We start from the raw sequence: 13,336 nt of genomic DNA on the forward strand, positions 1-13,336 counted from the left end.
CAGGGTCACAGGAAACTCCCATTCCCAGGCACTGGACTAACAGGTTTAGTAACCTATCAGCCAGGTGCTTGCCACTGCTTTCAAGGATTCAGGCACACCCATCACTTGGGAAGCAGGGGCTTCACCTTCCCCCATCATGAAAACAAGATGCCAGACCCTACCATCCATCATGTGGCCAAGATGTCTCTGGTCAGACCCAAACTCCCTATTTCAGGTGTCCACACAGGTAGGCCAGTGAGAGGTGTACTTGGACTTTCTGGTTTCTTACCCCACTTTTTAATGGTATGAAACACTATACCTCAGAGAACGGGATCCAGTTTCTAGAGAGCTGCCCCAAGGGCAGATGATGACATCTAGAAGTAATGGAAAGTCCACAAAGTCCAGCTGCCTACTCTTTGCCTCTAGCCCCAGTTCCCCTATCCCAGGCTTCTTTCCCTCCGCGATCTGAACCCACATCCTGGCTCCAAGATCTGCATCCTCACTTCCATACTTCACATGCACATTCCAGACTCTACCCCCAAATCCCCCCTAACTGCTGAACCCCCACCTGTAGTCTTTATCACTTCCCCAGGTCCAGGATCCCAGAACCACCTTCCCACTTCTTATCCCAACCTTGACTTCCTGAATCCACAATTCCATTCCTTCCTGCCACTCCCTAGGCATTGCAGACCTATGAGTAGCTGGAACAGAGGACATTTGGGCCTTCTGGAAGGTAGTGGTGGCCTTGGTCATGTATCTGCACAATGTTGGGGTGAGGACACTGAGAGGAGGGAGTCACCAGGGGAAAGAGGGTGGAGTGAGATGGGATTTCTGTGACTGGGCTGGGGAGACTGGAAGGAAGGGAGAAAGAAATCCTTCCACTTACATGTACTCCCAACAACACCAGCCATGCTATTACTTGTTCCTTATCATAGCTAAATTCCCCCTGGTTATCAGCCCTTTCCTGCACATGACCCCAATAGTGAATACACCCAGTCCCTAAGTTGACCTCAAGATTCTTGCCTCTACCTGTGAGTTTCACCTTTCTTTTTCAACTACATGTGTCCACCTGATTCACTGGTGTTATTTTTTTTTTTTTTGGGTCCGGTCGTGGGGCCTGAACTCTGGGCCTGGGCGCTGTCCCTCAGCTGTTCAGCTCAAGGCTAGTGCTCTACCACTTGAGCCACAGCGCCACTTCCGGCTTTTTTCTTTTTGCTTATGTGGTGCTGAGGAATCCAACCCAGGGCCTCGAGCATGCAAGGCAAGCGCTCTACCACTGAGCCACCTTCCCAGCCCACTGGTGTTATTTTTTATACATTAATTCCGGTGCATGAACTCAGGATCTGTTGCTATCCCCTGGCTTCTTTGCTGAAGGTTAGTGCTCTACCACTTGATCCACAGATCCACTTCCGAGTTCTGGGTGGTTAATTGGGAAAAGAGTCTTATAAACCTTCCTGCCAGGATTCTCTTTGAACCATGATTCTCTGCTCTCATCTTCCGGAATATTCTAGTTGGCAGTGTGTTCCAAATAACCAGAGGTAACTGGTGTGTGTGTGTCTGTCTGTCTGTCTGTCTGTCTGACTGTGTTGTGTGTCTGTGTCTGTGTCTGTGTGTGAATGTACTGATCTAGTAACTGTAAGCTCTGGGTTTGACTCTGACTGTTGTACTGGCTGATTCTCTCTGGCTGGCCATATGGTGTGTAGCAGCTGAGTCCTGTATACTGTCATTCCAACCAGATGTCTATGACTCTTGGTCACTCAAACTTTCTTCATCCAGCTAATTCTGCAAGTTTAATTTTGGGTTCATCAGGCTTTTGCACTCTGTCTAGCTCTAAATGCTTGCTTGATGGCTCCAGGTGTGTGTGTGTGTGTGTGTGTGTGTGTGTGTGTGTGTGTGTGTGTGTGTGTGTGTGTGTGTGTGAATTCAACTCCATTCATCTCTCTATTTTATTTGGTAACTATTCTGGCAAATCCTCTCAAGTTTTATATATGTGATCCCTTATTTTAATGGTACATGTCTTCTGTTTTGCAGCTATAATCCAGAAGGCTTGGCTGTTGTTCTGACTGTGTGAATGATTCTAGATGGAACAGATTGATGGAATCTGTTTGGTTGTTTGTTCATTGAGACTCCAAGTGTCCAAGTGCTTTTCCAAATGTGCACAACTTACTACCCCTCAGCGGTTTGACCTACTTATATTTGTTTACTGTACTGGGCCTCTTGCATGCTAGGCAAGAACTCTACCACTAAGCCACATGCCCAGCTCCTCCTTTTTTAAAATGTGGATCCACTATGTAGCCAGTGCTGCCCTGGGAATCACACTCCTTCTGACCCTCACAACTTAGTCTCCCAAGGGCTGGGGTTAGACAGTTCTGGAACTACAGGTGTGAACTTCACCCTAAACTCTTCTGATTGCTTTGACACATAGCTCTATGTTTTCAGGTCTGACCAAAACTGGTCCCTAGACATTGCATGGAGTGCCTGCATTTGTTTTTCTGTCATTCTGACTCTGGCATAGTTACTTTATTTTTTATTATTATATTTTTTTTAATTTTCGCAGTCCCCCACTACCACAAATTATGTAGTCCAGTTTCCCACATTTGGGGAAATCGCAGGGGTCAGCACATCTGGAGTGCAATGGATAAGCCTTGCCCTGGGAAAACCACCTTGGTGATCATGGTATCTCCCCTGGCATAGTTACTTTATGGTTAACTAAAAGCTTGATTTTTATTGTTCATGTGTATCGTGTTAAATGATTGATTTGATACTGAAAATACCTAGAGACTAAGAATGTCTATTCTTTTGCCAGTACTGAGGCTTAAACTCTAGTATGAGTACTGATTGCAGGAATGAGCCACTGGAGCCAGGCCATCATGACTTTAAAGGTCTAGGGATCCCAGCTCAAAGTAAGCCCAGGCAGGAAAGTCCTGAGATTCTTATCTCCAATTAAACATCAAGAAGCCATAAATTGGGGCTGGGAAGGTGGCTCAGTGGTAGAGCGCTTGCCTTGCATGCTTGAGGCACTGGGTTCGATTCCTCAGCACCACATAAGCAAAAAGAAAAAAGAAAGCCGGAAGTGGCGCTGTGGCTCAAGTGGTAGAGCGCTAGCCTTGAGCTGAAGAGCTGAGGGACAGCGCCCAGGCCCAGAGTTCAGGCCCCACGACCGGACCCCCCCCCCAAAAAAAAGAAGCCATAAGCTGAGATGTGGCTCAAGTGGTATATCATTAGCTAAGGAACATCACCCAGGCCCTCAGTTCAAGCCCCAATTCCAGTAAGCACGCGTGCGTGTGGGCACGTGCATGTGTGTGTGCACACACACACATAGCTAAGGTGTATTATGAGTCCCAAGAAGACAGTGATGAAAACAAAAGACACTTTAGTCTTCCTGTCCCAGGAGATCTGTGAGGCCAGATGTTCACACCTGACTCACAGTAGGGATGCAGGAATGCAAGAGCTCCCACAAAACAGACTCTCTGGTCTTGGCTCCACTGCATTACTCATGGTAGGGTCACATGGTGGACCGCTGGGGCTGACATGTGTCTGATAGGTGGGGTGACTGAGAGGACGGGAGAAGGATGTCCTCTGATCCTCCCATACTCTAACCTGATAGACTATTTTTGTTTCTGCACAGATGTCATACACAGTGCCTATTACGGCATTAGCCCATCTACATGGAACTCTGCCAGTGAGGGCAGTGAGGGGGCCTATGTGATGGGCCAGCTGGGAGAGAAGGAGCACTCATTGTGTGTGATGGTTCCAAAGCAGCCTTGGAACAGTCTAGCCTGAGGCTAGACTGAGACAAGGGAGGAGTTTCAGATAATTAGGAGCCTTTAAAAGAAGAGCAGTCATGTTGTCTGAGTGAGTTTGCCTAGTATTTTAATCTTCAGTAGGTGTGAAAATGGCAGAGATAAGAGAGTCAGCTGGTGAGGGGATTGGAATGGACAGGGCTGGGGAACAGAGAAGATCACATGGTAGGTAAAGAATATCTTTACAGAGGGGAAGAATGGATAAAGCAGTACAGGGGTGATGGGACACAGAGGAGCAGCATGGTATTGTGGGCAGAATGAGTAAAGGAGGGCAGAGAAGGGAATCTTGGCTAGTCACAACACCACAGTGTTTATCAGCTGAATACCAGTCTAGGAGAACGGGAATCTGGAGGTTAGAGCTGGGTTAGAGGGCCTGGGTCAAATCTAGAGCACTCAGCATGACAGTTCCATGACATGTACATCTTAGTCCCACCTAGTGCCAAATATAGCCCATGCTCATTGTGTCCAAGTGACCATGTTCTTCATGTAGAGACTCATGGTCACTTATGAATACTTCATCTTCTCCAATGAGTACAGACAGCTAGGGCCTGGGCTTGGGGCTGGAAGAAGAGCCTCTGAGCTGCTGCCCTCCCAGACTTTGGACTCCTCAGTTTCCAAGGGGAGGGTGTATGAGAGTCTCCTGTGTAGATTTCTGACACGCTAAGGGTGGGTTTGGGCGTGTCAGTGCATACCCATCATTTGTGTAGATTGCTGACACTGAGTATATCTTTTAGGGCAGTCAGTCCTTGTGCTTCTGTCATATCCTGAATGCTATATCGCTTTACCTGTGTGCCAGGCTATATGCAGGATTTGATAATCCACACATACATTGAACAGGACCTGCTCATCATTTGCAGGCACCTCACTGTGCTGCTTGTCATGGCCCTAACTCTCCTTTGGTGCTGATCCCAGTTTGGGGGCAAGGAGACCCAGGAAGCAGGGTGGAGGAGGTAGATGTTTGGATGTTTGAAGGGACTGGATGAAAGGAGGAAGCAAGAATGGACACACAGGAGAATACAGTTCTCTGATGGATAGAGAAGGCAAAAATTGCTGGTCCAACAGAAGAGGGAGGCATGGATGGCAGTTCAGAGAGTCTCCGCAAGGAACACAGTTAGTTAGTTGGAGGAAAGAGACACAGATTGATGGCCAGACAGAAGGAAGATGCACAAGTGGATAGTTAGAGGATAGAAGCTCAGTCAGAATGAAGAAACAAAATGAAATGGATGTGGTAGCACATTTCTGAAACCACAACACTTAGGAGGCTGACACAGAAGGTTCTTAAGTTTGAGGCCAGGCTTGTCTCTACAGCAAGAGCCTATCTCAAAAATTGAAGGACTGATGCTATCAGCTAGGGGAGGGGAAATCATGACAGAAATATTTTGTATATGTGAAAATAAAATAATGTAATACTTTAAAATTGGTTCAGGGGCTGGGAAGGTGGCTCAGCAGTAGAGTGCTTGCCTTGCATGCCTTGGTTTGATTCCTCAGCACCACATAAACAGAAAAGGCCAGAATTAGACTGTGGCTCAAGTGGTAGAGCGCTAGCCTTGAGCTGAAGAGCTCAGGGACAGCACGGTGGCCTAGAGTTCAAGCCCCATGACCAACCAAAAAAAAATTGGCTCAAAAAAGGAGAATGAGGAAAAGAAAGATACACAATGATATCCTTTTGACAATAAAAAAATGACAGAAAAAATGTCCATAGAAGATATACAGTAATATTATATAAGTGCTTTGCAATTTCACATTTTAGCAGAATAATTTTCTTCAGCGAAATCAAATTCTCCTTAATATACATTTAGGGTTTTGTTTAAAATATCTCAATATAGGGCTGGGAAGGTGGCTCAGTGGTAGAGCGCTTGCCTTGCATGCATGAGGCCCTGGGTTCGATTCCTCAGCACCACATAAGCAAAAAGAAAAAAGCCGGAAGTGGCGCTGTGGCTCAAGTGGTAGAGCGCTAGCCTTGAGCTGAAGAGCTGAGGGACAGCGCCCAGGCCCAGAGTTCAGGCCCCACGACTGGACCCCCCCCCAAAACAAACAAACAAAATATCTCAATACAAACAAGTAAAAATTTCAATCTACTTAAGAGCTGCATTTTTCCCGGAGCCAGTGGCTCAAGCCTGTAATCTTAGCTACTCAGGAGGCTGAGATCTGAGGATTAGGATTCAAAGCCAGCCCACGCTGGAGACTCTTATCTCCAATTAATCTCCAGAAAACCGGAAGTGGCGCTGTAGCTCAAGTGGTAGAGCACTCCCCTTGAGCTGAAGAGCTCAGGGACAGCGCCCAGGCCCAGAGTTCAAGCCCCATCACTGAATTGCATTTTTGTATTGCATCATTTTCAATAAATATATTTGGTTTCCTACTGGAAAAATGGCTCATAGCTGTAATCATAACTATGAGGCTGAGATCTGAGGATCACAAATCAAAGCCAGCCAGGCTGGAAAGTCCACAAGACTTATTTCCAGTGACCCCCCCCCAAAAAAAATAAAGCTGAAAGTGGAGCTCTGGCTCATATCATAGAAATCCAGAGGTGAGTGAAAAAAAAAACTTAGAGACAGCATTCAGACCCTGAGTTCAAACCCCACTACCAGTGCGCGCGTGCACGCGTGTGCATGCACACACACACACACACACACACACACAATATAGAACACTTATAATGCATGTGCTCAGGTTGAGATTTACTCTTCAGCAGCAAATAAAAGAAAACAAAGGAGTGGGGGGAAAGAAAAAGGTGAAGGCTGATGTACAGATTTGTAAGAAGGATGAGACTCAGATGAGAAGTAGGCAATAATTTTGACAGGAGGAAGTTAGAGCTAGTTAAATGGAGACTAGGGATTAAAAAAAAGTCCTGGTCCAGTGGGGAGGCAGAGTTGGACAGAGAGAAAAGAAAAGAATTCAAACAGTGGCAATAAACAGATAGAAGGAAAAGATCTTGTCAGAGGGTGGAGGCAGGAAACTCATTTAGACAATGGAGGCACACAGAGGGACAGCAGTCAAGGTGAAGCCAAAATTTAAGGAGAAAGTAAAGATTTCAGATAAAGTTAAAGGTATGGTAATAGAGAACAGTAATAGTGATTTATACCTACAATCTTAGCTACTCAGGGAGTTAAGATCTGAGAATCATGGTTCAAAGCCAGTCCAGGCAGGAATGTCCAAGAGACTTATCTCTAATTGAACACACACACACACCCCAGAAGTGGAATAAGAACAACACAGGCCCTGAGTTCAAGCCCCAATACCATCACCACACACATAAACACAAAACGAACTGATCTTGCCCAGGAGGGGTAGTACATGAGTCCTTACCCTTGACCTGCCTTTCTCTCACCACGTATCCACAGAACACTGCTCATTACAAACTATGTGTTCTACTCACTGTATCCTTGATTCTGCTCCCTGTGGTTATTGTTCTTGTGAATGGTATACTGTTCAATCAGAGTATATTTGGGATTATTTGTCAGTATCTTCCACCCTACTCCCCAACCTGACCTCATTGGACCAGCCTTGTACCCACATTTAGGTTGCATCCTGTCCCTTCTTGTCCTCCAGGCTCCACCTAAGCCACAGGCTTCATCTGCCTCTACCATTGTCTCGTACCTGATTTGGTGGAGCCCCTCTTTACCTAGCCTAATAATCAGGTGAGCATCCCATGGGCTAGGGCCAGGGAAAAGAGAAAATGTTCAGAGGGACTGCTGGTTCTCAGATGCCTGGACATTTCTGAAACATTCTCATGATGGGGTTGTGGGGGTTAGAAGAAAGGTGAATCCAGGAATAAAGATGCATGGGTTTGGAAGAAGGAAAGAAATTGCCTTAACAAGAGACAAAGCAGACCATTTATCAGCAGAGTCTAAGAAGACAGGGTACATTGAAAGGGGCAGGGGGGACCAGGGATGGATCACAGTGGCAGCATGCTTTCCTAGCATGAGTGACCACTTGGGTCCCATCCAAGACACTGCAAAAGGGGATAGAGATACAAAGAGGGAAGATACAAATACATAGATGTAGGTATACAGATACATAGAAAGAGGGAGAATTGTTGAGAAGAGAGGAGCAGTTCAAAAATTGTGGATTGCCAAAAGTACTTCTTTTTCTTTAATTTTATTTAAGACCTTTATTAATGTAATGGGTGCTTGCAGTTTGTTGACTTTTTTTTCAAAAAAAATCAAGTTGTAGGGGCTGGGAAGATGGCTCAGTGGTAGAGCGCTTGCCTTGCATGCATGAGGCCCTGGGTTTGATTCCTCAGCACCATATAAACAAAAAGAAAAAAGCCGGAAGTGGCGCTGTGGCTCAAGTGGTAGAGCGCTAGCCTTGAGCTGAAGAGCTGAGGGACAGTGCCCAGGCCCAGAGTTCAGGCCCCATGACAGGACCAAAAAAAAAAAGCAAGTTGTAAACTTTTATTACAAATTTAAAAGAAAGTTGTTAAAAATATCAACTTGACCAGATATGAAACAATTTAAAGACTTTTAAAGGTGTATTGAGAGGAAAAAAAAAACAGGCTTTAAAAAAACAAACATGCCGGGCTGGGAAGGTGGCTCAGTGGCAGATTGCTTGCCTTGCATGCATGAGGCCCTGGGTTTGATTCCTCAGCACCACATAAGCAGAAAAAGCTGAAAGTGGCGCTGTGGCTCAAGTGGTGGAGTGTTAGCCTTGAACTGAAGAGCTGAGGGACAGCGCCCAGGCCCACAGTTCAGGCCCCACATCCAGCAAAAAACAAAAAACAAAAAAAATGTATGCCACCACCAAAAAAAGAGATGTCTTTAGATAATAAAACCCCGTGCTGCATAGATAATTCAGATAGTTCTAGTTATCTGGTCAATGGGCAAAAAGCAAGCACTTGAGATCTTCAGCTCCATTCTTTTGTTCATTTTTTATTGCTGGAATTTCATATTTATTTCTTCTTGTTGGATAACTAAACTGGATGATGGTAAAGATGGTAAGCCAGCATTTACTCAGCCTTGCCATGTTCAGCCTCAGGAGTGGGTAAATTCTCAGCTGGTGGATCAGCTGCTTTTGTATCTTTGCCATCTTGTAGTTTAGAGTTCTCTGGGTGTCCATGTTGGTAATTAAAGTTGCAGGGGAGCTGGGCGCTGATGGCTCACGCCTATAATCCTCGCTACACAGGAGGCTGAGATCTGAGGATCATGGTTCAAAGCCAGCCTGGGCAGGAAAGACTGTGGGACTCTTGTCTCCAATGAACAACCAGAAAACCGGAAGTGGTGCTGTAGCTCCAGCGGTAGAGCGTTCACCTTGAGCTGAAGAGCTGAGGGACAGCACCTAAGCCCAGAGTTCAAGCCCCACAACCAACCAACAAACAAAAAAAAGAATGTTGTGTGTTACTTTGGGCTGGGAAGATGGCTCAGTGGTAGAGCACTTGCCTTGCATGCCATGCCTGAGGCCTTAGGTTCGATTCCTCTGCACCACATAAGCAAAAAGAAAAAAGCCGGAAGTGGCGCTGTGGCTCAAGTGGTAGAGCGCTAGCCTTGAGCTGAAGAGCTGAGGGACAGCGCCCAGGCCCAGAGTTCAGGCTCCACAATCGGACCCCCCCCAAAAAAAATAATTAAGTTGCGGGGGTACCAACATTAAGGAAGTTGCTGACCTTGGGTCTCATCTCCTTGCTTTTCCTTATCCTCTTCATTACCATCCTCTCTAAGCTGTCTTTGGCAAGAAGGGTCTCTACAAAATCGTGGTCTATAATCCTGATACACGTTTTATCTCACTGGTCTACCTTGTTCTCCTGGTTGTTAACACCTTTCATCACTTCTTCCTGCACAGGTGGGTTGCAATACAGTGGTCAATATCCATAGGGTCTCCTCATGTAGTAAGGTGGGAACCTTCATCTGTGATAGGGCCTGCATTGTTGGGCCTGGCCTTCAAGAGCACTCTCCAATCCCTCACTCTTTTCTGGTAATTCTGCTGGTAATTGTATAGAGGACTCCTATGAAATGGATAGCATCTATATTGGTTATGTTTTGCTACATATTTACTGCCTTGAACTGGAACACCACCAGGACCTATACCATTTGCTGCCCCCACATCCTTTTCTCTTTCAACATCAAACTCCACAGTCTCTCCATCTCCTATACTATGAGTGGACTTCCTGGGGTTATTCTTCTTTATAGCAGTCTGATGTACAAATACATATTCCTTGTTGTCATTTCTGTTGATGAAACCATATCCAGTCCTTACATTGAATCATTTTACTCTTCCCAAAACCTTTATTGCAATAACATTCTTGTTCCCCGCCACAGGCCCACAGGTGCTGCTGATGTGAGGCCGAACACTCTGTGGTACTTGATGTCTGCAGCCCTGAAAGGGAGGAGGGGGGGAATGGCAAACTGCTCCTAATGGTGACTGGGGCCCTCTGTGGCAGTTGCAGCTCCTTCCAGGGTATGATGACTGGCTCTCTGCCATTCATTCTCCACTCCTGCTACCAATTGAACTCCAAAACTTACTTGGAGACAGGAGACGATGAAGAGCTTGAGAAGATGCTTTTGGCTTTAAGAAAGTACAGGGTGAAACATTTAAGTAGTTCACACTTATAATCTCAACTATTTGGAAGGTGGAGTTAAGAGAGTTGTGGTTCCAGTGTGGACCAGGTATCCTGTTTCCCCTATCAAAAGTAATTGAGATTGCATTTCAATGAACAAGTTAGTACGGTGGTTCATGCCTGTAATCCTGTCTATATGGGAGGTCTAGCTAGAAAAAATATTCATCTGATGCTAGTATAGACAAAATGTTTTAGACCTTACCTGAAAAACTACGAAAAGGAAAAAGGGACTAACACATGGCTCAGTTGGTAAAGAACCTGCTGGAAAGGCCCTGAGCCCAAACCCCAGTATTGATAAATAAACTTTTAAAAAGAAGGAGAGGGAGCATGGAGGAGAGTTAGGAGTGGATAAGACAATCTTGGGGAGTGGGGAGGTGTTGATTTCAGGAGCCTATTAATAAGTCCCTGACAGTCCCGTCTTTTCTTCCTCATTGTAGGCCCTGTGATTTGGCACCCTGGACATCCTTCTCAGAACCATCAGTCTGGACTTCCTGTTTACCAAATGAGCTAAGGGCCAAAGCCACATACCTGAACAATGGACATGGACTGCCTTAACCCACTCTGTGCCTGTGAGCATGAGCCTATACCTTGAGGGAAACAAGCCATTTGCCGGAACCCCTCCTATAGAGTTGTAACCCTACTCCCAATCCCAACTCAAACAGCCATGGGAAATGGAGAGGGAAGGAAAGTCTTCAAGGGTCCTCACCCAGTCCAGTCCCTACTCTGCTATCTGGGCCCAAGTGGCCACTTAGGATTTCCCTCAGACAAAAAGAAAGAACAAAAAGGATTTTTGAAAACACTGTTCCCAGTCATCTAATCTTTGTTAAGCATGTCTTGGAGGAACCTGTCAGGATCAGCAGGAGTAAACAGAGGCCCACAGTACAGCTGCATTCACTCACTTCTCTCCTCCTTAGTGAATTGGTATAACAATCAGGAACCTTCAGAGTAGCAGGTTGGAGACTGAGCAGTGAATGTTCTAGATGGTGGACATAGAGCATTAATTGAAGCAGACAAGCTAGAATCTAGGAATGAATGCACTCCTATAATCCTAGCTACACAGGAGGCTCACACCTAAGGATGGCAACTCCAAGCCCAAGCAGCAAAGTCTGTGACACTCTCATATTCAATTAGCCACCAAAATAAGTAGTGAAGTTGTTGCTCCAGTGGTAGAGTGGCAAAGTTGAGAAAACAAAAAAAGCTAAGGGACAATACCCATTCCCTGAGTTCAAGCACCAGTAACAGGACAAAGGGCAAAAAAAAAAAAGCCTAAAAAATAAAATCAAATCAAACAATCAAACTCAAAAAATTCAGGAGATAATGGTTCCCTCACAGGCTAAATTTAGACTGGTAGCTATTTTTGTATGAACCTTGCTTATAACATTACTCCTGTATGTTTGAAAATAACCAAAAGAAGAATAGCATTTTTGTGATACATGAAAATATAGGAAAAAGTCAGGTACTAGTGGCTCATGCCTATAATCCTAGCTACTCAGGAGGCTGAGATCTGAGGATCATGATTCAAAGCCAACCCTCAGAAAAGTCTGTGAGACTCTTTGGGGTTTTTTGTTGTTGTTGTTTGTTGTTGTTTTTTTTTTTTTGCCGGTCCTGAGGCTTGAACTCTGGACCTGGGTGCTATCCCTGAGCTTCTTTTGCTCAAAGAAAGCACTCTACCACTTGAACCATAGCACCACTTCTGGCTTTTTCTGAGTAGTTTATTGGAGATAAGAGTGTCATAGTGCTGGCACCAGTGGCTTACACCTGTAATCCTAGCTAATCAGGAGGCTGAGATCTGAGGATCATGGTTCAAAACCACACCAGGCAGGAAACTCATGAGACTCTTATCTCCAATAAAGTACTAAAAAAAGCCAGAAATAATACTGTAGCTCAAGTGATAGGGTGCTCTCTTTGAGCAAAGGAGGGAGAAAGAGGAGGAGGAAGAGGAGAAAGGAGGAGGAGGAACAAAAAGAAATAATTTTAGGAAAGCCACATGTCCCTGTCTAATGCTTTGTGGAACTTAATCAAGGTTGTTCTTCACGACTCTGGAGCTGAGGAGTTGCCACGTAATCCATGGTCAGCAAATTCTGAGCTATTTACTCCCTGGCTTTTTGCAGGGAAAGCTAACTGGCCTCTGACTGGCAGAGATAAAAAAAAATTCTATTGCTGAGCTGGGAAGGTGAGGCTCTGGGTTTGATTCCTCAGCACCACATGAACAGAAAAAGCTGGAAGTGGCACTGTGGCTCAAGTGTTAGAGTGTTAGCCTTGAGCTGAAATGTTGAGGGACAGCGCCAAGGCCCAGAGTTCAAGCCCCACAACCAATGGAGGGGAAAATGCCATTGCAAATGGAAAGACTTGGAAAAAAATTATATTAAGAGAAATAAGCCAGACCCAAAGAAATGTAAGTCCCAAGGTTTCCCTTATTTGCAATAAGTATACATCTAGGGTAATCTTAGCAGATGAGCAGAACAGCTCAATAGATACATACATATGATGTTATAAGATGATACTAAGGAAAATGAACTCTAAGACATGGACACAAGAGGTTTTTGTTGTTGCTGCTGTTTTTAATACACTATGTGATTTTTTTGTTTCTTTTGTATGTTCTTCCCCCATGGTGTATCCTCTGTTGTTACTGTATTTGATTTTGGGAACCTGGTATTGTATATACCTTTACTTGAATTAGGGAAAGGAAGGGAAGGGGAACAACTGAACGATGAGACAAAGGACAAGGGGGGAATCAATGCAACAGTGATACACAAAAGACAATATGTTAGAAATGATCTGTACAACTTGGGGGGGGGTTGGAGGCGGGAAAGTAGGAGAAAATTGAGGGAAGGGGCAACAAGGTTGACAAGAAATGTACTCATGGGGCTGGGAAGGTGGCTCAGTGGTAGAGCGCTTGCCTTGCATGCCTGAGGCCCTGGGTTCGATTTCTCAGTACCACATAAGCAAAAAGAAAAAAGCCAGAAGTGGCGCTGTGGCTCAAGTGGTAGAGCACTAGCCTTGAGCT

The 13,336-nt window shown here is 45.3% G+C and overlaps 1 pseudogene; it reads right to left on the reverse strand.

Annotated features, from left to right (window-relative positions):
* Positions 1-8,642: 8,642 nt before the first annotated feature.
* Positions 8,643-13,336, reverse strand: part of LOC105997813 — a 30,819-nt pseudogene continuing 26,125 nt past the window's right edge.

The sequence above is a fragment of the Dipodomys ordii genome, unplaced genomic scaffold (genome assembly GCF_000151885.1).
Source record: "Dipodomys ordii isolate 6190 unplaced genomic scaffold, Dord_2.0 Scaffold154, whole genome shotgun sequence".
In the NCBI taxonomy this organism is placed as follows: domain Eukaryota; kingdom Metazoa; phylum Chordata; class Mammalia; order Rodentia; family Heteromyidae; genus Dipodomys; species Dipodomys ordii.